The sequence below is a fragment of the Coturnix japonica genome, chromosome 2, assembly GCF_001577835.2.
Source record: "Coturnix japonica isolate 7356 chromosome 2, Coturnix japonica 2.1, whole genome shotgun sequence".
Lineage (NCBI taxonomy): Eukaryota > Metazoa > Chordata > Aves > Galliformes > Phasianidae > Coturnix > Coturnix japonica.
In genome coordinates, this window is record NC_029517.1 from 26,702,368 (window position 1) to 26,728,146 (window position 25,779).

Sequence of the window (25,779 nt, forward strand, 5' to 3'; positions counted from 1 at the left end):
AACCTCTTCCTAGAAGGGGTAAAATAAAAGGAGACACTCCCTTCTCTCCCAATAAATGAATCCATTCACAAATTTAGATTAGAAACAGAATCATAAAATGGCTGAGGTTAGAAAAAGCCACTAAGATCATGGATCCATCCACATGATGCCCTCAGTGCCACATCTACCCTCTTCTTGAACACCTCCAGGGATGGTGCCTCCACCACCTCCTGAGGCAGCCTGCTCCAATACCTCCCCATTCTTTCTGAGAAGATTTCTTTCTTAACATCTACAACTGTTAAAACATTCCATAGACTTAAGTGCTTCAAACGTCCTCTAAAATAGCATTAGAATAAAGGGAATTCTGGAGACTATCAAGCATTCCCAGAGGAGAGATCTCATGTAGATTCAGAAAGATGAGCATCTTCACAGAATCACAGAATTATCAAGGTTGGAAAAGACCTAGAAGATCATCTAGTCCAACCATTACCAATACTTCCCGGCTAAATCATATTCCTCAGCACCACATCCAAACGTTTATTGAACACTCCCATGGTCGGTGACTCCACCACCTCCCTGGGCAGTGCATTCCAATGCCTGACTACCCTTTCTGAGAAGTAATACTTCCTAATGTCCAGCCTGAGTCTCCCCTGGCGCAGCTTAAAACCATTCCCTCTAGTTCTATCACTGATTACATGAGAGAAGAGGCCAATCCCCAGCTCACTACAACCTCCCTTCAGGAAGTTATAGAGAGCAATGAGGTCTCTCCTGAGCCTCCTCTTCTCCAGGCTGAATCTTCTTGTTGAAGACCTCAAGGTTTATCCCAGTGGGAAACGCCAGAGGCCTGGTGGACATAGCGGGTGACACCACCTCAGGGTATTCCAGCACACCTTTCCCTTGTCTTATCGGAGAGGCAACTCGCAGGTGCACCTTCCCCCTAGAGATGCTGTGAGATGTCGCAATTGGAAAGTGCCACCTTGTGACACTCCCGCACCCAGCCCAGCAGCAGTCCCCCCCCAGACAGGCCACGGGAGCCCCACCGGGGCCAGGCTCAGCCCGACCACAGCAGCCCGCGGGCACTGCCCTCTCAGGCCGGAGCGAGAGCCCGTCCCGGGGCTGAGCATGAAGCAGGGCCCAGGCGGGGCCCGGCCGCCTCTACAGCCACAGCGCTGCCGACCCCGCCCGCTCGCCCCGCGCAGCCCTGGCAGCGCCCGGTCGGCCGCGGTGCCCCACTCTCCTCTCGGGCGCCGCCCGGCCTAGGCGCTACCCGCCCGCTGCGGCCCGGCCCGCTGGCCCCCCCAGCGGCGGCGGCGGGGAGCGCGTTGCAGCCCGGCGGCCTCCCCCCCCCCTCCCGCCTCCTCCCGTTGCCGGGCGGCTATTTTTAGTAAATCCTCCTCGTGTCGCCACGGGCTGCGAACGTAGCGCTCAGCCCCTCGTCAGCTGCCGCCGCCCCGGCGCGGCGCCCCGCCCGCCCGGCCGCACTCAGCACGGCGCTGCTCGGACTCGGGCTCGCCCCGCCGGCTGCTCGCCGCGCCCTGCCCTGCCCTGCCCTGCCCTGCCCGCCGCCCGGATGGCCCCCTGACCCCACCGCCAACGTCGCCAACTTTTCCTCGCCTCCTACTCCCCGTCCGCTCCCGCGGAAGATGGCAGCAGGGGGAAGGACTGGAAGTTACAGCCCGAGAGCGAAGAGATAAGGAGGCGGCGAGGGAAGGTGAGTGACACCGGGCTGCTGCCCCGCTCCGCTCCCGGCCCTGCCCGGCTCTCGGCCCCGCTGCTCGCGGCAGGTCGGGGAAGTTGCGCTGTGCCGGCATCCCGTGCAGCTGCCGGCTGCGGAGGTGGGAGCCCGCGGGCAGCCCTCTCCGGCAAGTTTCCTTTAGCTGCAACGTGCCTGTAGCGGGAGTTTTGTGCGCTGCGCCTCGGGGCCGCGGGCAGGTGGGAGCGGGGCAGCGCGGCGGTGTGAGCCGTGGTTCTACGAACGGCGGTTTCAGAGGGTGGCGGAGCGGCGTGTTGACTTTCTGCAGGGGGACTTCAGGGCAGCAGCGTGGGGTGGTTCGGGGTGAAGGACCTGATCGCTTGTGCTTATCGTTATAACGTGAAAAAAAAGAGAGATGCTCCTTACGGCGCGCAAAATGTGTACTCGTCTTAGAAAGACTGCCGCTGTTTGTGTTTTTAAGTGCTCTGAGGAGGTCTCAGAGCATCGACAAACTGCATGAAAATGAAGTAGGGAGGGAGCGTTTGAAACAAGCCTAGCGTTGATGCTGAAGTACGGAAGCAAATTGTGGAGCCCTTCTGACACGTGAAAACGTGAGTGTTCTTTTCTAGTGCAAAAGATGCTGAGAATGTTTGTCGTAAACAGCACAGGACAAGCATGAGCAGAGAAGGCAGGGAATTCTAAACATATCTGTCTTCCAGTGTTGTCAGCTTTAGTTCTGTGACATTTTGCTTTCTGTGACAGAAGCATAGTTTTGTGACAGTTATTCAAGATGCAGCCTGCAAAGGCCTGAGAGCTTTGGTCAGAACTCAGTGAGCGAAAACAGAAGCTATTTATTTAAGCATTCAGGTTTTTCAGATGCCCTCTTCTATCTTCCTCTCCCATCTCTCCTCTCCCTCTTCCTGCTCCCCAATAGTTTCTCCAGGTCTGGATGCTTTATCATTTTATTTATTGTTTCTAGATTTTCTCTCATGTCCAATGCATTCCTGTGGCAGTGGCCCCAGCCCACATATGTTTTTTACCCAAAACGCCCACTTTGTTCAGGGAGAAACACAGGCTTGTTCTCTGCCATAATACCAGAGCATTCTTGGAAGGTGGTTCCATCCCCACATACTACTTGTGTTGTGTCATTATGCATACGAAATGCATAGGTCTCAACTATATATAACTTTCCACAGCCAATGATACAATAATGCACTATTTTGACACTTTAAAATTTTTTATTTATTTATTTATTTTTTATTACGTTGGCAGAGATCTGATCCAAAATGCAGGGAAAAAAACATGTAATGGCCCAAGAGGAACGCTACAGTCATATTTACCTAGTGATTGTGCCAGCTTCCTCCTATAAATATTGAGGTAGCTCTGTTTTATATGCATTATCAGTTGAGAATTCCTAAAAGAAAAAACCGTGCCGTTGTACGTGGTGACCAAGTTCATGCCACTGCAGCACCACAATTAGTTAAGCCTACCCAAACACTGCTCTCAGTGTCAGACTGCTTTTCATTTTGCTATCAAAATCTGCGTTTAATACTCACAAGTATTTTCAACCTGACATTAAATCACCAGTTTTTGAACCAGTGGTGTTTGGTTTTCTGTGAACATTTTTTTTCCATGAATGAAGAACAGTCTACGTGCTGAAACGGGAGTAGTCGTCCGTAAGCTGTTGGGTGTCTTCTGTGCTGAGAGCATTTTGAAAGGAAGAGTGAGGTGTGTCCCACTGTGTGTTTAATTTGGTGCAGTCATTCCTATTAGATCTTATATTCTTCATTTGAGAAACAATAATAACAAAAAGAATGTGATAACACTATGATGAAATGGTATATCTTCTATTATGAAAAAGTGTAACACTAAAAGTAGTTTCACTTGTAAAACCAATCTATTTTCTACAAATATTTAAGGTGGAAAACAGTTTTCAGTTGTCTTGTAGATACTCCTTTGGAAGCTGCTATTAAAAATACAATTTGCATACAGAAAATATTGACCAAATTCAAGTTTTCCCATTCCCCAAATGATAGGAATCCTGGTACGAATTATCAAGAATGTTGAGAGTGGCCTAAACGTTGCTGAAATAGCTTCATCTTATTCACATATTACTCATTAGGAGAAATGTAGTTTTGAAAATGATCAAATCCTGTTGTATGGGAACAATTAGAACTAATGAAAAATGACCAAAAGGAAGTTGGAATGTGGCAGTGTGATGTCCAAAATGACTAATGAAGTTAAGCACATGTTGAACAGACATCCTGCACTGTCACTGTTTTCTATTCATCAGAATTCAAACCAGCTAATGTAAAGCTGTCTTGGGTACATGTACGCAAGCTGCAGAGCAAAGTACCTCTGATTTATAGCCTGGTCATAGCTGAATCACAGGGCTGAGCAAGCTGCTTGCCTCCCAGGAATGAGGGGTTTTTCCCTTTTAGACAAGAGATTTGGGCCCGATTTCCTGAGAATTATATGATATTCCTTATATGCATACTATATAATTGAATTTCAATAGACATTCAGATTAGGAGAATCAGTATTTGTCAGAGCTTTCCAGTCTCTCCAGGTCTGTGCAAGAAAATGTTTTCTATTTCCGTGTTTAAATAGGAAGGTGCATATTACATTCAAAGAGTTAAATTAAAAAACAAAACAAAAAACAAAAAAAGAAAGAAAAATAGAAAGAGATAAAACACATTTAAAAAATAGAAAGAGATAAAATACAAAACATTGGACTATTCCATGTTAAAAGATGTTTGTCATGCTTTGACCTTTTAGTAATGATTTTCAAAGGAGTAAACATTTTCTCAGAGAATGTTGGGTTGCTGAATCAAATAAGGTTAGACTGTTTACTGGAATTGATGCGTAAGTCATTTGTAAAGCTAACATATTGATGAAATCACCTTTCATTTATTCCGTTTGGTTTTGAGTATTTGGATTAGAGTAATCATATGTGACCAAAGAGTTTATCTCTTATTAGATGTATCTTCTGTGGAATTAATGCATTATATCGTGTTCTTTGAACTATGTCAGCTAGTGTTAATTTTATTATAGTAACATGTATAATACTAAATACATGTTACACTACATTGTCAATTTCAAGCAACTCTAAATGGAAATGAAATAATGCTTAATTTCTGTACAAAAATGTTTCAATACATTGAATCCATCTTAAAATCCTTTCTATTCCACGGTCTGATCAAACCCTGGTGAGACATATCCAAACTATCTGATGCTTCTCCCATTTTCATGCAATATATAGTTTTGTAACTTCTTGCCAGAGAAATCTGTCAATGTAAAAAGTTAACCTGAGTTCAGAAACTAGAAAAATTCATAGATGAAAAAATGTGTCAAGGTCTAGAAAGCACAATGATATCAGTTCTAGGTCAAAATGTCCCCAGCCTGTATATATCCTGAAGACTTTGGGGTATTCCAGGGAGATACTGTCGCTTGGTTGTCCTGCGCTTCCTTACTCATCTGCTGCTGGGTATCTGGGAACCATGAACTGGGCTGAACAGATCTTCACTTGCTTAGGTTATACAGTTGATACATTCTCACATGGTCAAGATTGGCAAACTGATGTTTTGCAATTCAGAAATTTCTGTAGGAGGAAAAGGAACTGTAATGTTTTGTTATACAATCTTCAAGCTCAGATGCTCACTAATCTTTAGAATTAATTCAGTGTATTATGAATTGGGCAGATAGCAGGATGCAAATATTTATCCTTATTTTCCAGTAACTCTTGGTAGCATTTTTAAATATTAGTGTTTAATCCCCACAAAACATGATACGTTGTTGAAGTTTCCTTATCATACATAATGACTATAAGGATAGTTTGGATTTACATCTGTTGCATAACTGAACTGTTTTCTTTTTGAGGAAATGAGAGGATCTTCAGCAAAGGTAACTCAGAAGCTAACTCAGAAGATGACTGCTTACAGCCCGTCTTTTGTTCTCAGTTCTTCAGTCTTGGAGCTGAGGAGGCTGGGTTCCATATCTCACCATTTGATTTCCACTCTAAAGCATTCAGTTTTTGAAGTTAACTTCTGTTCAGGGTGCAGAGTGTGTGCTTTCTCTGGAATGGGTGGCTCTTGGGCCATTGAGTCCCTTACCTATCTGAGGCTCAGCAAGTGTGAGCAAGTCCAGTCTGTTGTGCTGAGCAAATCAAGCTTTTGTTTCCATGCTATTTCAACCTAGAAAGCCTTAATCAGAGTGTCTTGAAAAGGTGATGCCTGATGCACCAGAGACACCGTCAATCTTGAAAAGTAAATAAGCTTTATGAGCAACCAGGATAGGAAGGGACTTGAGCTGTAACTTATTTGTGAAGGAGGTGGTGTGCTGCATGGTGTTAGATGTGTCTTAACTGCTTGCTGAGAGTCTTCCATGGACAGCTCTGCATTCTGCCTATTGATTGTGGCCCTCTAAGTTTTCAAGGAAGCTGCTATGGCACCGACACTGCTGTCAGTGTCGTCTTCATGCTGTTCTCATGGCCTTGTACCTGCAAAACTATCACTGTCAGCTTTCCTCTGGAAATGATTTCCACTGGTGCAGGGGCCACCAGCTTTTGCTTTTCCATCTACATTTTCTGTCTTGTCTTCTCTCTCTCTCTCTCTCTTGTTTTTTATTTTTTCACCCTGAAGAAACTTCTGTTATTGGAATTGTTATATTATGTCAGCTGTAAACTGTGCAAATACATCAAGAAGGGGTGTGAAAACGCTTACATACTTGTTGAGAGAAATCTAGATATGTGGGCTTAGTAGATTGATACACGATCAATTTTTACCTGCTTAAATACAAATTATCAAGTAGATTTCCTTGTTTTACTTTTTTGTTCAAACAGAAATTGCGCATCTTTGCTTTCATTTGGACAAGCTGAGTGTCTGTTACTTAAATATATTTGAATCCTTCTTTGTATCCTTTTCAGTTGAATTTATATTGCCTCATAGAATGAGATCAGCATGGTAGTCTGTGGCCATGTGAACTCTCATTAGCATCTTGTCCAACAATGTTAATATTCTCTTTTTGATAAAGCTCGACTGATGTATCATAGGATCTATACAGGTCAAAACGGAAGGTTCATTTTCTGTTTCTTTTTGAAGCTCTTTGAAACACTGAATCGGAGAAACACATTCAATTAGAAGTAACCTTGGGAGCTCTGTTGTTGAACCTCTTGCTGGAACCAGAACCTGTGTGGAATTCAGGAGGGAGATTCCACAGCTTCTCTATGCAGTCTGACCCAATGCTTAATTAACCTCATAGTGGATTTTTTGTTTCTACTGAATAAGAACATCCCATTTTCTACTTATAACCATTGTCTCTTGTCCTTCTGTGAAGAGCCCAGCTGTATCCTCTTGGTTACGTTTTCCTGATGGACACTGCCAGGCAGTTTTTTGGTCCTCCCAAAGGTCTCATCTGCAGCCTGAAACATTTCCCTCAACATCTCCTTGTGGGGCAAGTGCTCCAGTCTTGGTTGTCCTAGTGGCTTCTGCAGGACTCAGTAGGAAGCATCTTTCATTGAGAGTACCAAATCAGGTGCAGTATTCCAGATGATGTTTATTGCTTGAGAAAAAGGTGATTCTAAAACATTGTGTTGAAGTAGCACAGGAAAAATGCACAGATAAGGAGCTGAGCAGAACTCTATTGTCTTGAGATCATAAAATTAAGAAGATCTATTACTTGTTTTGAAGAATGTTGTCTTGTATTTTGCATGGTTAAAACACAGTTTAATTTACAGTTCTTATCAGAAAAGTCCTTGAATAGCATTATTCTGTTGTAGTAATGTGACTTTGGAATTTTGTTTTAACATGACTTCCGTGTATTAAAGTGTTCCCTTTGTAGAAGCATACAAAGCAAATGACATAAACAGCCTGTGTCTAGGGCTTTAATTATGCAAAATTCTAATTATTTGAGTTTTTGACAGTTATCACTGGGTCTCCAGGGTGCCTAACTATTGAACTGAATCCTTGCTTTGACAAGAGGTGAGTGAACTGCAGGCATGAATGTAAGATTTCCAAGGGAAAACATTGAAACACTAAATTCCAAATGGAAAATAAACATCATGCACATAGTAACTGTATTTTGTGTTTAGAATAGATAATTTATTGACATGTTGCATGATTTATAGTCACACCTATTCAGTCATTCATATAGAGCTTAGAAATTGAGGGATATATTGACAATTTAAAATAAGTACAATTATTACTTTAATTTTTCATGTTTCTGCTTTTGGTAGACAGTATAACCAGCACTGATTAATAAACTGTACTTTTAATTAAGTGGAATCTGGTATTTAAGGTTGAAGTAAAAGCAGTTTTATTTCGGATATAAGTATATACTCTCTGCCTGCTCTGAAAATACACTATAAATGGGAAGATCAGTGAGTTGAAACAAAATAACATTCAATGTCTAAAACTGAATGTGTGTTTAAGATTTGTATTTTTAACATATTTCTATTGTTACAAACAACCGAAGGCAAGTTAAGAGAGCTGCTACAATCGTGATCAGCATATGAAAAGAGTGTGGAAACTGCAATATATATTTTTTTTCCTTTTCAGTATTACAACACATAGAATCCATTGTTTTGGTCTCTTAAGGAGTAGAAGCTGACATTACAATGCCACGTTTTGTTATATTCAGCAGAAGTTAATAGAGCGAGCAGGAGAGAATTTCTTAATTTTCAGACTACAGCTGGTGTAATCTTCCCAAGTCCCCCCTAAAATGTTTTCAGAGAGAACATACCATCTGGGAGTGATACGTGTGTCACTGCAAACTCTAAACAGCAAAAACACGAGCACTGAATAATTAAGCAACCCATTCTAGATATTGAAATACATACTTTCTCCGTACTGTAAATGTCCAAATATCAAAAATCAGTTTGGTCTTTACAATATCTAGGTTCTGGCTGGATTTTGGCCCAGTTTTCTTTGCCATGCAAATTGGAGTAGGTAGGGAACAGAGAGGAGCTGTTGTTCAATCTCATCAACAGTGAGAAGTCACAACAATTTGTAGTCCTGAAACTCATGGCCACAGAGCTGACGGTCAATAATTGGCAAGGAATTGAAAGTAGGACCAAACCAGAGAAAGGTATTTCATTTATAAGTGGTATATCTAGATTTACTTTTCAGATACCGTCATTTGTAGCTGCCCAGCAATCACTGCCTCTTACACATGCTTATTTCTTGATGGAAGGTGATTTACACTTGACACAGAGCACCGCTGTACATAATGTGATGAAGAAAAACTGAGCAAAACCTCTTAGAGGTGTAAATTCTCCTACTGGAAACATATCGATCTCTTAAAAAGATCAATGAATGGTGTATGCATCAAAGAGAGCATTCAGTTGCTCTCAATGAATTGAAGTTTCTTACACATACTTGCTTAGAAGAGTGTAAAGGATTTATGTCTATGTCATCACATACGCCGTCTCCTACTCTATCTGACCATATCTTTTCTTTTTCTACAAAAGAAATAAATAAGAATACTGATATGAAAATGCTATTTGTTACAATTTAATTATTTGGAATGAGAGTTCAGAGCTTCTTTTTGGTTAGAGATGAAGTTAGTATTGCTTTTTGTGTTGGGAAGCTTTCATCAGAATCTATGTAAAAAACTGCAGGATTAATTTGATGAACTGGTGTGTAACCCTAGGTTTTTACTGCACTCCAGTGATGTGCCCGTGACTTCTCTATTACCAGCCTATTGCTGTAAGAGATGTGTCTAGCATGTCTAAGAGCTGATATATGTCTTTATTTCCCTTTTGCTTATGCATATCATCGATATCTAGGTAAATACACATTTAAAAAAAAAAAAAAAAAAAATTTTCCCCTCTCTGGTGTTTTTGTATCGGGCAGAAAAGGTGACACAACATAGAGCTTGCTGAAAGCTCTCTTCAAGGTACAGACTGACTTAAGACTTTCCAGTGCTTCCATTGTGAAAGGCTATAGTGTCATTTCTTACCCATCAGCAGAAACAGCAGGGAGCACGAAAGTTGGGCTTGCAGCTAGCATCAGTTCAGTGATGCTTAGTGCTGATTTAGCCATTAGCTAAATGATTTAATTTAGTCAGTCCACCAAAGCAGTGAAAGATCCACAAAAATGTATTAAAATAATTCTTGATGATTCACCTTTGCTATCTTTTTGTCAAGGACTTTGAAATGATTGTACTGGATTTCAGCATGCATGCTAAGCTCATTTTCCCTGCATCAAAATATATATGTGCTTCCATCACTACTTTTATTTGCTGTGTAAGAGCAAGGTTGTAGAGTCTTCATTGTATCCTTATTATGTGTAAGTAGAGTGTACTGGTATACATGGGAAATCGTTGTGGGTATCTGACAAGTGAAGCCCTTTTCCTCCAGGTTGCAAAGTAGCAAAAGAACTACTTCCAGAATTTCACCGCCATTTTTATGCAGTCTGTACACAGAGCACGTGAGAAATGCTGAATGACTTTGTAGTTCATAAATGAGTATCATTTCTGACCCTGCTCTCCATTTACTTGTCCTCAGAATGTCCTTCTATACTACTGGAGTGAGTTGCTGGGATTATTTTTCCCCATGGAGTTTGTACATGTCATTTCTCTTCACTGCTTTTGTTTTTGTGTACTGTTTGTGTCCCTGCGTGTGCTTGGAGGGAGGACAGGAGTTGCAGCTGAGCCTCTACATTTTTCAGGTGACTTTTGGATCATAACTTTGATAATTCTGACATTTCTATGCATAAAACCTAAATACATGAAGCAATTTGCTAATTGCTAATGAAGCAATATAGTCAATTCATTATTAAGAAAAAAGAAGAATCTATCCTTAGTAGTGTTTCCAGTCTACTTTGGAAGAGAGAATGATAAAGCATATTTTTTTGTATTTTAAAGCCACTGAAATATAATCAAAAGAAAAGTAAGCTAGATAAAAATACTTTAAATTCTCCTTGCTTACTCTGATGGAGGGAGATTTTCTTGCATGAAATTGGTTAGCTATGTGATTTGTAAGCAAAGTATTTCTAAAGTATTTCACTTCAGGTCTCTGTTGCTACGTTGTGTATACTGTGATTTCCTATTGCACTTTGTGAAGGAGAACGTTATGTGGCTTCCTGCTCAGGATGTGTTAAAATCAAGATTAACTTATGTCATTTTTGGTATGTGTTCGTATTCTGAAGAGAATGGAAGCTCCATATAAAGATTGTCAAGATCAGAAATTAAGTCTAATGTATTAACTTATTTTGTTTATATTAGCTTTGTTTAAGTTATACTTCACCGAGTGACACAGAATATGTACTTATGCTCATGCAAATTAAAGCAAAGACAATGGCCTTTCATCCTTAAAACAGTTACTGATCAGTGCAGTGATCCATCACATTTTCATACACAAGCAATTATTCTCCTTTCCACTGACTTCTTCCACTAATATACTTGCTTCAGTAGAGCAAAGGAACAGTTAACTATACTGATACTAGTGGAGCTGTTATTGCTGATGTGTAGCGAGGTAAATTGTAGAAAAAAAGTATTTCTTACAAAATAAGAGTAGTAATGCCTGAAGAAATAAAAAGTTTAAGAGAGTGAAAAATATATATTTTTAATCCTCTGAAAGAAATAAGGAAAATCTTTGGTTTAGTAACTGCAAATTTGCTTAGTGCCGTGGTTACTGTTTCCTAATAGCAATACATTGGAATGCTGTCACTTTGCCTTATGCTGACTGATTTTTCTTTTGGAATGAATCTGCAAATTAAATCTTCTGCCTATTTTATTGCAGTTTTGTAGTACAAGAAGAAAAGATAACTTTCACTCTGAGAATTGTATTTAGGAATTAAAGCAGTAAAATCTCAGCTGTTTAAATGGAAGTGAGTGTTTCCTGGGAGAAAATAGAGACATTGGAATTGGATATAACAGGCAACTGGATTAGGCTAGATTGTTTTAGTTGGTGACAACTAGAAAATACACAGAGCCAACCAACTTTGGTGCCAAAAAGTATCATTTGGGAGCAATAGGAAGTGAATATGTAATTAAAGAATTCTTCACCTCCATCTTTCCTCCAACCTTGCTCCAGGAACTGCAAGAAGAGGTCACTATGGGGCTGTTCTCTTCTGCATGATATCTTGTCTCTGTTGCAGAGTTTTAAGGTTTTTTTTCTGTCTCGCTTGCTTAAGGGTTGTAGCAAGAGTTGTACCATCAACTTAAAAACTGTGAGTGGAAGAAAAGCCTATCACAGAGCTGTAAGTTATATAGAAAATCAGATAAACACTGGAAGAGTGAATGAATAGTTCTCAAAGGAAAAAAGAAGTCATTACATTTCTGTTAATGGTAGAATATGCATGTCATATGCTGGAAAAATATAGGATGTACAGTGTTCAGTATTTCATGCCTGGATAGGCAGTAGCGTCAAATAATTAAAGAGCCTGATTGTTCCTAGTTTTTTTGGTTTTTTTTTTTTTGAAGGCATACTCTGTTTTGGTCCTGAGTTTGTGATTGGAAGGAATCATTTCTCATGTCCCAGTGAAAATAAACTCAATTCAGTAATATAATAGAATTTATTCACTATCTGATGCATAATTATTGAAACAAAAAATGGTATTGGTGGAACAGCCTTTCATTCTGTGTAAGACTAAAATCTACCATTTTGTTACAGAGTGGGCTGTATTTCCCTTTTTGTCATATTACTAACATGCGGAAGGTAATTACATTTCTGAGTACATAAGCGCTGGATACTGAATTGGAGTCAAATGAATAACTCAAGTAAAGGAGCTGAAGGACACTTTCAATATCTGATTTTGTTCAAACAATGAGCTATGAAGAAACTGACGTCTCACTTATATGAAAGAAAACTAAACTTTACATTCCTCTCTACAATAAATGCAGTTAGTATGAATCTGCTGGTGCAGTAATGAAAGAGGATGTTTTCTGTGTGATTCATGCTGAAAGAATGTTTGTTTCTTTATAGTTTTATTCAAATGTCAATAACCCTCTAATTATTCTGTGCAGTTGGCATAAATACTATTTAGATAAAGCAGAATGCTGTGTTTGTGTCTAAGCATGCAGAATTTCATCTGTGATTGTTTATGAAGGCTGGGATTCATTTCCCTGCCTGGAGAAAAGTTTGATGCCTCTTCAAAACTATGAATCTGATTTTAGTTGTAAAGAAATTGTTCTTGATTAAAGGACTAATTTCCCTGGATGTACAACTTTATGCACTCTAGATGCTCAGGCCTGCATTTTAAACTGTTGCGTGCAACTCTCTGTAGGCTCGTCTGGATATCTTAGCATTCTGAGGCATGCAAGGTGCTGAAATATTCAGCAATGTGTAAAATTTTCCATTTTTTTCCACTGGGATATGCACTTTTTTTTTTTTTTTTTTTTAGAAATAGCATTATTCCATTTCATAAAAAGACTCTGAAGAAATGTATTTTTCTGCCTCTGAACATTCTGTCTAACAATTGGGGCATTCAGTGTGGACAAGAAGGAGTAGGATGTGTCCTGAAACTCCTGAAGTTGTGGATTCAGCCTTCATTCTCATGGAATGCCCTAACTTCACTCCATTTACAATTGTTGTTCCTGACCTTCAGAAGGAAACAGGACAATCCAGAACATTTTTGAGCTCTTTGCTGGGTTCTAATTCAGTCAGGAATGCCTCAGAGAAGGGCTTTTCTTCATACAGTATTGGATGTAAGAAGAGGAGAGGAAGCAGACATAGTCAGTTCCTACAGTCCTTAAAACATGAAACTTGAAGACATCTGTCATTTATCCATGCTCTACTATTACAGTCCATGAAGAACTGTCTAGAGTACAGAGACATTATAAGGTGTCTGTGTGCATTGCCTCTTTGCATTACCCTCATCGTGGGTAATCACAGTAGTATTATATATATACTATATATATATTATATAGTATATATATTATATACTATTATATAGTATTATATATATATTATATATATATATAAGTGCATGCACACTTAAAGGCATGCATGGAGATAATATCGACTTGTTCTTTCTTTTTACAAATTATTCTTAAAGCTGACAGTGCCTCCTATTGTAAAAACATTTGTTTCCCTGTATTCTTCCCTGAAACTTTTTCCCAGTCTCCATTGCAGACTGAGTCCCAATCTGTTTCATAGTTTGTAATTGGTAGTTCTCTACCAGCCCTAGGAAACCATGATGGACAAGTCCTGTCCTAATTTTCTCCCTCTTCCTCGCTTGAACACTATAGAATATTGGAGTGCAGGCATCTTAGTGACTCAGAATCAAGAGGGACAACTCTTTGTGGAATGAAAAGGAAAAAGAGGAGCCTGTCTTTTTCTGGGGCCAGCCTTGCCATGCTTAGCATCTGAATCACAGAAACCATCCAGATAATCCATGTGTTCTTCTGTCACAAGGCATACAAATAGCAACCATTCAGCTGTGCCTGCAGCTTCTGTTGCTTCTTGTCCAGCCCTCATAAAGCTCTAGCTACTGGACTCTGGAGAATGTCTGCTTGTAGGCAGACATTTGTGGGCAGGAAGAAGATGACAACCAGAGCAGTGCAGTTGTGACAGTCTGAAAACAGCAGAAGTTATCCAGCATCCAATTAGTGTTTGACATAAGAGTGTTGACTTGGTCACAGCACACAGTTCTTGACAAGCTGAATACAGAAATCAGGGACAGTGAACGAGTGTCTTCTCAAGTGTCTTCAGAACTTGGTGCTCCTAGTGTAACTATGGGTTCCTGTGGAGTATGTTTAAGCAGCATGAGTGTGTGCTCCCAGCATGAACAGTCAGAAGTTCTGACTGGGATCCACCCATATTACACATTCAAAACCAGTTTTACAATTTGTTTTCTGGGTCTCTGGTTCTGCCCCATGTGATTCTGATCATCTGCTTGTTTATGGCCCCGAGTGTAGGTCTAAATATCTTCTTTGTTTGAGATACCAGGGATGGAGTATATGTCTAGGGTCAGTTGGGATCTGGCAGATTGTGAAATTCATCCTGGATGAGAAACCTCAAGGCAGAGAAGACTGGTCTAAAGTGATGTAGTGATGCTGCATCTTTGTTTTGCGTGTTTCTAGACTGTGCTAAATGATAAGTGGATCAAGAAGCTCTTGATTCAAGTCTCCCTCCTTCAGACTGGAGTGGACACTTGAGACTAGCAGTCATTTGCTCTGACTACTTATGGCAAGACTGCTTCACGTGATTATCTGTCCCAGTCATATCCAGGAGAAAGCTGAAATAGCAATGCTAGAAGTGTGACAGCTGTGTTTGGTCTGAAATCCAGAGGTCTTGCTATGTAAGAAGTTTTCCTGTTTTGCATTTCTCAAGTAGTTTGGTGTCTACTGAGCTGCAGACAGGCAGTCCCAGCAGAGAACAAGAATGCTGGGAGAAGTGGAGTTTCCAGAATGGCAGTCAAGGATTTACACTGGGATTTCAGGGTAGGGATTCATTGTCTGCCTTGGGTGGTGAAGTTACAAGTTGTCATTTTCCTCTCATCTTTCCATTAGAGGATATAAAATCTCTCTTCCTGTCTGATACAAGTGGCAAGGTAAGTCTGAATTACTCATTACCTCTGGGGCTTGGTATTTGCATAGATTATATAGCCCACTACATATTTCTTTCTCTCTTACTAAATGAAATTGAGTTACTCTTAAATGTATCTAGCCTACAGCTGCTGCTGTTTTTGTGTAAGAGCAAGTTTGGGGAAGATGAGGTGAAAAGAACAGTTCTATCTTCTTGAGGTGTCAGCTTCCCTTGGGCAAGTTGACTTGTAGATATTAGAAGAACACATGTTCTCTAGGCAGAACCTGTTTATTGTTATCCTTGAGCTTATTTTCTGCCTCAGTGGCAATATCAAAAGCTATAGATACAGACTTAATCTAATTCTTTCTCAGTACCCTAGGGGAAATCAGTGAGATCTCAGGAACCTGTCTGAGGAACCTGTGGGTTTACAGTTTGTTTATCAGCTGTGTCTCTGGTGTGGGCCCGTGAGAAGGCCTTGAGGCAGAGGAGATTATATCTGAAAGCTGTGCTGGTGCTGCAGTGAAGATATTTGTAGTACACATTACTAGCATCAATGGCAGCCTCTGAGTATTTTATGTTGAGCTTCATGGAAGGAGCAGGCATGGCTTGAAATGCAGAAGCGTGGTTGACTTTTTTTTTTTTTTATATTTAAGGGAGGTCTTGAACTTTTAAAAACTGAAAACTAGAATGTTCCCTTTTCCCGGAGTACCCAATGTTGCTCGCTGTCCTGGCATATGGACATGACGTTTTGGTGGTAGTGCATTTATACATCCACATGTATGTAAATGTGGTTCCCAGATCCCCTTAGTGCTACAAATTCCATATCTCCCTGACTTGAGCCAAAGTATTTCCCTTAGAAATGAAATGGCAATTCCAGATTTTTGTGCATAACATATAATATAGGAATGCTAAGAAGAAGGTGAGATGTGATGGTTTGGCACTGTGATGACAAACTTCTGCTTGTTTGTTGGTTTGTATGATTTTCCTGGAAAGATATCTGTTAAATTATACCAACATATTGCTTCCCAAATTGAACATTTCAAAAGCTAGTCTTGTACCAGAAAGACATTAATGAAGAACTTTTAATAGCAGTGTGTCTCCGCTCTACATCTAGGGGAAGTATACTGCTGTCCCTTGAAGAGGTCACTTATTTTCCCTGTTTAGAATGATTGTAACAATCTGTTGTTTCTTCTGTGGCATTTGTGGATCCTCCCATCTGATCTCATTTAAGTTAGATACAACACAAAATGTATGAGGCCTGCTTCAAAAGTAGTGCCTTCTACTTTGTTATGTTGGCCTACAATGTCATAGGCAGATGTTGGTGGTATGGCAGTAGAGGTTGAACCTCCACACCAATATTTTTTTGTTGTTGTTGCTGTGCGACAGATGGCAGCAGAGGGGCAGTCAGACAGAATGGCATCTGACATGGATGTATGAAGCAAAGATGCAGAATTAAATTATTTCATGCAGAAAAAATGCCTCTGACTGACATTTTTTTATGCCTTCTGAAAGTTGTTGGAGACCGACCGGTGGTTGTGAGCACACTGAGGTGGTGGGTGGTGCATTTCAGCAGTGATGACAGTGATAGTGGCTCACCTCCTCGGGTGCAGATTTGTCCAAATGTGTCATGCAGGCTCTTATTCATCACTGGTGAGAATGCACAGCTAATTTTGTGCATTCTCACCAGTGATTTTTCACCTGTGCTGAAAAATAGCATTTTGTAGCTGAGAATACACTATATCAAATGGTGTTATTGTGCTCTTTCAATCTGTTGTAGTTTCCATGGAAATAAATAGGAGGCATTACTTTCACTGCAACCTAATGTAGATATGAGGACAGGTTATAATATGAAAAAACACCTTGGTTCACCTTTTAAAATTGGCATAGATAAGCAAGGGCCCAAGGCTTGAGTCAGGCTCAGGCTTCTAGACTCCTTTATATTTTTCAGCTGCATGCAGTGGTTCATCTTAACTGTTTTCACATGTTCATCTACAGTTGCTATGGAATATAGGAGTAAGTATGTAGCCAGATGAAAAAATAAGTGGTTCTTTGTCCCTTACCTCCAAATGATGTTCTATTTTTTTTTTTTTAATTAATTAATTTATTTTTTAAATTTGAAAGAATATAGCATCATCTTTTGGAGCCATGGTTCAAGCTATTTTTTGTTCTACATTATTCTGTTTGTCCTACCTTGTTTCTCCTACACTGTTTAGTTTCTTGAGTGGATTATCATTCATCCAGTGGTCGTTCTTCCCTGGGTAGGCTTGCATTTATACTTACATTTTTATTTATGTTGTTTTTTTTTAATCTCTTACACAGTCACATACTCAGATGAATCCTGATTTCAGTGAGTGGGATTACTTTATCACTGTCTTGTAGGTTAATTCCTACAGAATTTTACTCTTCAAGTGAGTCTATGAGGTCTTATGAGGCAGTATTTCTATAAATATTTGAATACCTGCAATTTTGAATATTTCACGTCTTTCATTTACTTTTGCAGGGCTTTAAATTGAATTGAATTTCTTTCTAAAATGTTACATAATTTTGAAATGAAATCAGTGCAATTGAAAGTAACAGGCTCATTAGTAAAATATGCTGCAACAGGGTTCAGCAAATACACATTTGCTAAACAAAGATTAAATAGACAGCTATTTATTAGAGCACATGGTGTGACAACTTCCTGAAAAGAATGTATACAATATTATTGAATATGATATATTTGTACATACATACAATATTATTTGCTTTATTTTTACACTAGATTGCTCTGCATTAAATGACTGTGGAGCTGGACAATTTATTTCTCATTTATTTTCACACTGAATGTAAATGCTAAGTAACATAAAGGAAAGGTACCACTCATTTGCAGAAGCAAATGTATTATAAAATGTGGTGAACAAATTATAGTCTATGTAAATTCACACTATGATCTGCTGTCTTGAAATACATGTTTGTTAAATCTAGTCTGATACTTTGAAGTTTGCTTCTTTCAAATTTAGATTGCATAATTTAGAAGTTAGTCCTGCAGAATTTCATAGACTCACATGCTTCAAGTGAAACCAAGGACTGACACTTTTCAAAGTATCTGTGACAGAAACTAGGCTTCCATGTGCCTAGAAGTAGTACTGTAAAGATGTTTGCTCTGTTATTTCTCCCACTTGGCTTGTCTTGATTATGGCACAATAACACTTGTCCCAACCTTCCTCCCCCTACTTTTTAATTTATTTATTTTTTAAAATTTCTTATTTTAATGTCAGGAGGTTAAATACAATTTTTTTTCTAAGAAACCTGGTGGGAAGCTTAGATTTTACCTCAAAGCAACAGTTACAAATCCTGAGAATTTTTAATCTTTTCTTTCTTCCCCCCCCCTTTTCTTTTCTTTTCTTTTCTTTTCTTTTCTTTTCTTTTCTTTTCTTTTCTTTTCTTTTCTTTTTTTTTTTTTTTCAATCCATAAAGGCGTTTTGAAGAAGACAATGATGATACATTCATTACCTAGGTAGCAAAGCTCTTAGATTTATTTTGTAACTTTCCTTTGGCTTAATACTGTTTCTTTGATTTTCATTTGTGAAATGACTCACATGAGATGAAGGAAATCTTTGACATTACTCATATTTCATCAACAGTGTAAGTGCTATGTTCACTGTAGAAAAACACAGATAAGGGAACACAAATCATAGTATTTGGTGACATCAATGGGCAATGTTGAAAAGATGATTTTAAAAATCAGAATAAGTGGATTGATGGCCAGGGAGCACAACTAAATAGGACAGTCTTTGTTACATGACTAACAAATGAAAGTAAGTTTGCAGACTGAGATCTGAAAAGAAACAGGAAGAATACAGAGATGCAGATGCCATAGATAGATAGTATGACACAGATAACCAGGTGAAGTCACAGCCTAATCCAAGCTGAAAAAGGAAATCTAGGTTGAAACTAGTGCTGAATGAACCCTTGGGACACACAATTAAGTCAGATGTATTTCATCTGGGAGAGGGAATGTAACCCTAAAGAATAATAGGAATTCTACATAGATATTAAAGCTAGATCTGAGAAAGGTAAATAATTAAATATTAGTTGAGGTTAATGGATTGTTGATAACACCAAAGTTATATAAGCAAATATGCAAGTGAGCTTGATAGTTTTGGAGGCTTTGTAATGAGATCAGAGAAATAGGTTTAGATGTGAGAAAATCTGTAAACTTAGAAGGTAAGTTGATGCAGAAGATTGGTGGTAATATTAGCGCCTGGGAAGTAGGGTATAATGCACAATTAAATTGATTAGAGGGAATAACGCACAAATTAAATTGATTAGAGGGAACAAATTTAGTTGATGTGTGTAGTAGGACTAAGATATTGATAGCTAGCTTGGGATCTGTTCTAGGAGAATGAGTTTAAAAAAAGAATGAAAATGTTAAGTATTGAGAGGTGTTTTTCTTAATTACCTCGGAACAATGCTCTGATAGATGTTTTTGAGTTGTGAGGCTGGGCTGAAAGAGTCCTGTTAAATTGTAACCATTATTTTAGGTACTTAGTGGGAGAATTACTTTGTTATTAGATGAGGTAAATAGAGAACTGTTTAACTTCAAAGTATTACTAGTTCAAAGTTGCTTTGATGACGAGACTACATTTTATCCTCACATATGTTTTAAATGTGAGTTACACCATTGGAGCTTACCTTGATCATTTTAGCTTGTTGAGAGCCTAAATCAGTAATTTTACTTTCTTGCTTCTAATGTTAGTGATAATTCAAAGGGTTATGAGTGTGATACTACCTTGGCATGCAGAGACAGATCGTTAATGATGGTAGTAACCTATTCAGATTTATTTTATGTGCTGAATAAGTCCTCCAAATGTTAATTATGTATCTAAATAAGTTACTTGTAACAGCTTACAAACCATGTTTTTAAGCACCAGCAAGACATAAATGTACTGAAGTATGGTATCATTTTAGAGACTGACTCAATTCCTTTCCCAGTACAGTTAATCAGTCCATTTGAGGTACTGAATTTGTTCTTGCTTTTATAATGTAGCATATGTATGTCAGCAATTAAATTTTTGTTCCTTCTTTGAGGCACGTAAGGGCATGACTGGGGTCAAATATTGCACTGTAATCAATTGAGAGTGGTTTTATTTTATTTTATTTTATTTTATTTTATTTTATTTTATTTTATTTTATTTTATTTTATTTTATTTTTTAATTTTTGTTTCCCTTCTCTTCTGTAGTTTTGCTGTTCTCTTTGGGGGGGGGGGGGGGGGTCAAATAAGAGTTAGGTATCCACCTAACTTCATAATTAATTCCATTGATGATCATTTGGATGATTTGTAACAAAGTTTGTTCTTGTTAGATTAGGACTTTAAATCTTACCAAGAGTGTGCTTTGTGAATATACTCACAGTTGCATAAATGCAGGTAATGAACCTCAAGGGGCAGATAAAGACCACAGCGCTGTGAATAGAATAACCTGTACCAAGCACACTGATCCTCTCCAAAACCAGTCAAGTCTGAATTAGTGTTAGGCAAAGTCTTCTGAAGAACTAAAGTAAGCCAATACAACAAGGAGTTTGTACAATGGAAGAAGATGTGAGAGGTATGAGAAAATGGTATATAAAGTGAGAGAGCTTAACTCACTGTGCTCCAAATGATTGGAGCTTGTGAGAATAATGTAATTAAGTAGTAATGTTTGAAGAGTGGATTTAGTGTCTCTGAGCAAGAGAACCAGAGTATGTCGGTTTTGTTTGTTTGTTTTGTTTAGAGCTGTTCTATTGTTTGTGCTTCGGATGTTAGGCTGTCCTGTATGGGAAATCCAGTGTTCAAGTGATGATATGGCAATCCCAGGCAGAGCAAGTTGGATCACTGGAAGAAGTGTTGACTGAATCATTGGAACTGTTCATAGCAGTTACCAAGGTACCAGCTACATCTTGGAGCATTACTAATAGCTCTGACTTCTAAAGAACCAGCTGTGGCCAGTGGAAGGACCTCAGAGATATCTATAAGCTGTAGTAAGATATTCTACTGAATAATCCTGATGGCATATAGAAATTCTGAAATATATGGTTATGATGAGCTACCTGCATTGTTTAGGCTCAGTAAATCTTCTAAGTGAGCCTTGTCTACTTTGTAAGTGTAAACAAGGAGTGAATGTGAGCAAGTTATGAAATAAGACAATCTTTATTACTATTTCTAATTCAAATCAATTATATTAAAAGATGTATAAAATTTGGTAGAAAGGGCCAGACATGAACACTTTTTCATGTAGTGAAAAGTAGTGCCCTTGTGAACAGGTAACCTTTGTCTTACAGTCCTGTCTTCAAGATTCTGACCTTTAAAACCTGTCCAGACCTGACATTTCTCTATCTGTAAAGTGAGTTTGCTAGTATTTTTGAAATTACTTGCATTGTCTTTAATTTTCATCAGATTCACAGGAAAGAAACTGATGAAAGCTGGAGTTCAACCAGGCTTGCAAAAGTTGAGATTGTCTGTTTATAAATAGTGTTAGGAGTACATTAGGACTGATAATGAATAGCTTAGGTAAAAATCAGGGTCTAAGTGACTTTTTAAGAAGAACTGAAAGGGGCTGTGACTAACAGGTTGTCATGTTAATGACAAGAAACTAGGAGATATGGGATAAATGGAAAGGACTGAAAATCATAAAAACTCTATGCTTTTATAGTAGGTGAAATGGAGAAGACATGGTACTACAGGAGGAAAGATGGCTAAGAAAAACTCCCTAAAATGTGAACTGAGACACAGCCAAAATTCCACTGGGTCTTAATGTCAGGAGAGTTTTTACATTGGAAGCTTGACATCATATGACTTTTTTTTCCTTTTGTTTGAACAAAGAATAAATGGATTACTGCTGAATACTTAAAAGTCATGTGAGGTCACTGTGTTTCTGAAGACTGAAGGCTGCCATTCACTGTAACCCTTACTTTTTGAAGTAAAACCCCCATATGTAGCTTTCTTTAACTTTAAATCTTGAGTTGCTTTTCCACTCCCCAACTTAATGAGGTATTGACTTGATGTAATGATAGGCTAGGAAATGTAGCACTTCAGATGGTTGACCCAAACCATAAGACACTTTCCAAAATAAAGCTGAGAGTAAATTTTAACTCATTCATTGTATGGAAGAAATGTTTAGTGGTAAAAGCGTCTGAACAAGAAAGAGCTGTTATTGTATGTGTTACCTCTTTAGTACTGACTGCATTTAAGGGGAGGAGGAAGGGAGCAGGCTGGAGCACAGGAAGAATAATGGAACTGTACACTATCTCCCTCAATCTAGGATGGAAAATCTAAATGCTGCTTTTTTCTGAAACAAATTATTCCACAAGTCTGTGCAAAGCAAAAAGAGATTTAATTTCCTTCTTGGCGGTTGTCAACTTTTTATTTGTTTGTTTATTTATTTTTAAATGGAAGATGCAAATCTACTAGACACATGCTGAAGGAAAGTTTCCTTTGTGTCTCTTATGCTTAAATTCCTCTAACATGGTTCTTTCACCTGATAACAAGGAAAGAGAGGAGAACAGTGCCAGATAAATCATGGGCTGCTCGCACAGATAGCGATGTGTGTGACAAGTTCGCAACCAGATCTGGGTGCAGGTGTTGTAGGGTGTTTCACAGGCAGGGGGCAATGCAGGCTCCTCTGGGCCCCAGCTATGGGCTGTAACTGATTTGGAGAGGGCATGCAGATAGATGGCCAATCTCTTTATTACTTTGTCAGCAAGATTTGCTGTTCTCTCTTCTTTGGTAGCTGGAGGATTCTGCTTGTGAGTACAAAATACCAGAAGAGATGTCTTTAATTTTCTTTCTTTCTTTATTTTTTTCTCCCACTTCCCTGGTCCCAGCGTTTTTAACAGCAGTAACCTCAGGTATTGAATAGTCTCAATGAAACCTTGGCTTGGTGTGAAGAAGGTATGGTGCTAATCAATTAAATCTTCCTAACTCAGTTCTGTTGATCATATTTGAAATGAATCTGTGAAATTTAAAGTTATGTTTGCTGGTCATTTTTGATATCTTTTATCAGCAGGAGTCGTTAATTCTCTTCTCTTTTGAATGTTACTTTTTTTTTCTTTTCTTTTTTTTCTTTATTTTTTCCCCCTTTTACAATCAGTAATAGGGATTGCAGATCAGTTCTGCTGTAGTGTATAGATCAGATTTCCTAACAATGTTATCTCTGGGTTTGCCTTTACTTACTGAGCAAGCTATGTCCTTAAAGCAGTACTTTTTTCCCCTGCTTTATTTATTTACTGTGAAGGAAAATAAACCGTTGAAGGTTAGAGGTCTGAACTTTCTTTTAAAAGGATGTGAAGAGACACATATACAGTTTTTAACCAAGTTGTTAATAGTAGTGAGCCTTTTGTGGTGGTTAGTTTAGGGCAGTGTGTGTTGATAGGGTTTAAGTCTTGCTCTGGAAGTGTGAAGTAGGATGTAGACAGCTAGGCATCCATTAATGTGTGTTCAAACACAATGGTTGGAGCGAGGATTAGAATCACTTTTGCGTAAGAAGTGATTTAGAATGGAGAACTTGATGAGCTCTGAAAAATATGGAGTTGCTGTCAGTTTTTTTCTCTTTCATATACATATGGGGTGCATGTATTACAGTACTGTGGTTTGATGCAGGATGAGGTGTAAAACATACTTTGAACGCTGTGGTTTAAAAATGTGTATTGTAATACAATCAAATGAAAGGGTTTATTTCCTGCTCAATTTTCTAAACTGTAGTAGTGGAAATAATATTTCCATAGGTGAAATAAATTCTACATCTCTCTATATATGTTTATTATGGGACTGACATCTCATTTTGAGAAAGCAGAGTTGTAGCTTTAAATGCTTCTCTCTCTCTCTTAACTGAGGTTTTGCTGTGGCAGGGAAATACTAATAGTGCATATTCTTCATCAAAGCTGCTGTAGTCTGTAATGCGTTTTCTTTGGCAAGTGCCCATGTTTAATTATGAGTTCCATGCCTAAACATAGGTAACTGAAGTCTCTCCTTCCTGAGAAGTGTTTTTCTCACACATATTCCTTGGAAAAGTTACTGCACCATTGGAAAATGGCCTTTAATTGTGTTCCTCTTACCTTACTCTTTTGCTGTGTGGAGTGCATCATGAAAAAGCCTTTTTATTTATTTATTTGTTTATCAGTATCTGTTACTTTTCCTACTGCAGTTGGTCATGAGACTAGGAAGAAAATGCAAAGGCAGCAAATGTTTTCCCAAGTCTTGTCATACTGGTTATCTTGCCTGTATGTGAGGATTTTTTATTTTGTCTAAATAATAAGAAAAAAAAAACACTATAAAACATTAACAAATACAATAGATATTTTTTTTTCTTTTCTTTTTTTTTTCTTTTTTTTTTTTTTCTTTTCATGGTCCAAAAGCTCAAGACAGTGAAATCAAAGTAGTAGCACATTGGACCATTGCTGTAAATTGTAGCATGATCAGATTATTATTATTGCATTAATATATGTTTTCTATTTCCCCCGAGAATGCTTTACTCTTGCCAAGATGGAGATGTCTCAATCTGTTTAAACATCAAAAAGATACACAAAACTGGGTTTTGTGACTTGCCTCTTAATGAGTTGCCTTGCACCTCCTTTTTCTCCCCTTGTTTTTTTTCCTCTGCTGATTCTTCCATTTGTTTCAGAAGGAAAATTCTGCATTTTTTGAATACTGCTATACTTTCACTTGCTGCTTCTTTTCCTTGTCCCTTTATCACAACTGACTATTTTAGCTGAAGGCAAATCTTGGGATAGAACTCAGAACTGTCATTCAGGATGTTTTCTGGCAGCTTAGTAAATTCTTATAACCTCTTCCATGCCCTCTTCTGTTTCCTGCTCTGTTTCTGAGCTTCAGAATTATTCTTTCTCTTTCTCTGCAGATCTCTCTACCTGCCTCTGGGAAATGGGATTTCTTCCTGCTTATACCAGAAGGGAGAAGGAAGGAGAGAGAAAAAATAAGAGTGATGTTGAAAATGGAGTTTGTCAGTCTTAGAAAGCTTTGCCAGTGATCTCTCAGCCTTAGAAAGCTTTGCCAGTGATCTCTTCTACCTTTCTAGGGAGAGGAAGGAAAAAGGAGGGGAAGAATACCCACAAAACTAACTTTGTAAGGTGATCAAATGGCTGAAATACTATTACTGTAGTAATAAAATATGTGGATGACTGAAGCATCTGCAGACCTATTCCTAAGACCTGAAAAGTATGTATGCTGTTGACCTCTGTCAGCATAGGTTCAATTGTGTGCTTACCCTATTGTTGCTTGTGGAGTTCTTTGTAATAGTGTTAGAAGTGCTATAACTCACTGATAAGGTTTCTCTCAATTTCCTGCCAGTAGCTCTTTCACCAGTGTTGAACTTCATACCATATATAGCAACTTAAATTTTTTTAGCAGAAGCTTCAACTCATCTTCCTTTTGGCTTCTTCAAATTAGAAACACAGTAAATGTGAACTGAAATTATTTGTCAAAGGCAGTATCCGTTCCATGAAAAGAGTTCTACATTTTACTGGGAAGGCATGCCATTGGCCAGCACCGAAATAGCTGAACACTCCAATAAGTGTATTTCTGTGGGTAAATAGAAGGTCACTTTTTTTCTTCTAGTTTTATATATTTTTTTCTTCTAGATTATATATTTTCTGCAGTTTTCTGATTGC

At 38.6% G+C, this 25,779-nt stretch overlaps 1 protein-coding gene across 2 annotated transcripts in view; it reads left to right on the forward strand.

Moving 5' to 3' along the window:
* The first annotated feature begins 1,432 nt into the window (after window positions 1–1,432).
* HDAC9 (histone deacetylase 9) overlaps window positions 1,433–25,779 on the forward strand; it is a 440,456-nt gene continuing 416,109 nt past the window's right edge. For both annotated transcript variants that reach the window (XM_015853723.2, XM_015853724.2), the window contains exon 1: window positions 1,433–1,690. The gene's annotated coding sequence lies outside the window, so the exon portion shown is untranslated. The remainder of the gene's footprint in view (window positions 1,691–25,779) is intronic.